The sequence below is a fragment of the Sander vitreus genome, chromosome 13 (assembly GCF_031162955.1).
Source record: "Sander vitreus isolate 19-12246 chromosome 13, sanVit1, whole genome shotgun sequence".
In the NCBI taxonomy this organism is placed as follows: Eukaryota; Metazoa; Chordata; class Actinopteri; order Perciformes; family Percidae; genus Sander; species Sander vitreus.
The window spans coordinates 6,249,618-6,250,704 of NC_135867.1; positions in this window are offsets into that span (position 1 = coordinate 6,249,618).

Sequence of the window (1,087 nt, forward strand, 5' to 3'; positions counted from 1 at the left end):
AGTTTAACCAAAGACAGTTTTTCACCCCTCTGTTTTATTTGAATCATTTTTAACTGCTCTTTTTTGGCCACTTGGGGTGCAGCAGAAACAAGCTGTGAAGACAACACTGACATATTATCCTTATAAAGTTGATATAGTGAACATGTAAGCAAACAGTTGCTTATTTACAAATCTAGCAGACATTAAGTAACATTAGCTTTCATTTGGAGACGCGTTTCTGCCACTGAGCCCAACATTCACTTTGTTTTTAGCATTAAGAATACGCTTAATTTTGTTACTCACAAAAGTTACGTTTTTTAGCGACACGGTGGTGGATAGTAACTAAGTACATTTACTCAAATACTGTACTTAAGTACGATTTTGAGGTACTATATGTGTGTGTGTGTATATATATATATATATATATATATATATAATTTCCATTTTCTGCTACTTTATACTTCTACTCCACTATATCTCAGATGAAAGTATTGTACTTTTGAACTCCACTGCATTTATTTGATAACTTTAGCTATTTTGCAAATTCAGATTTATACAAAACAAATCAACAAATAAATTATGATGTATTAAGATAAAACTTTGATTGAGCCCTGGGGGTACAATAACAAACTGCCCAGCAGATAAAGTTTAGAAAGTAATAAAAATGACTGCATCACTAATTACAAGAAAATACTCTGCGTGAGTACTTTTGTTCGCATTTGATTGCATTGTTAAAGCATGCTGTTATTTAGCGGATGGCTTTATTTCACAGATCAGAAATTACTACAAGATGAAGTTTCCTTTCCGCCAGCCACGTGTGTACAATCACACATACCATACTGAGGCTGCTGAACACATGAGATGATGGAAATAACTTTGATATTATTAGCGTGTCTTCACTCACTGCAGCGCTGATCGGCTTTGACATCGCCTTAAAATCATCTGGTATGAAAGCCTGCAGCCACGGCTCCTTCATCTCAGATACTGCAGATGCAAATCATCCGAGATGTTTGAGGGTTGTTTGGCTCAGTGAGTGGCAGCACACACATTATTTTAAAAATGTAAATTCTAAAGCAACATTTATTCATCCACTTCATTACTGCTTGCC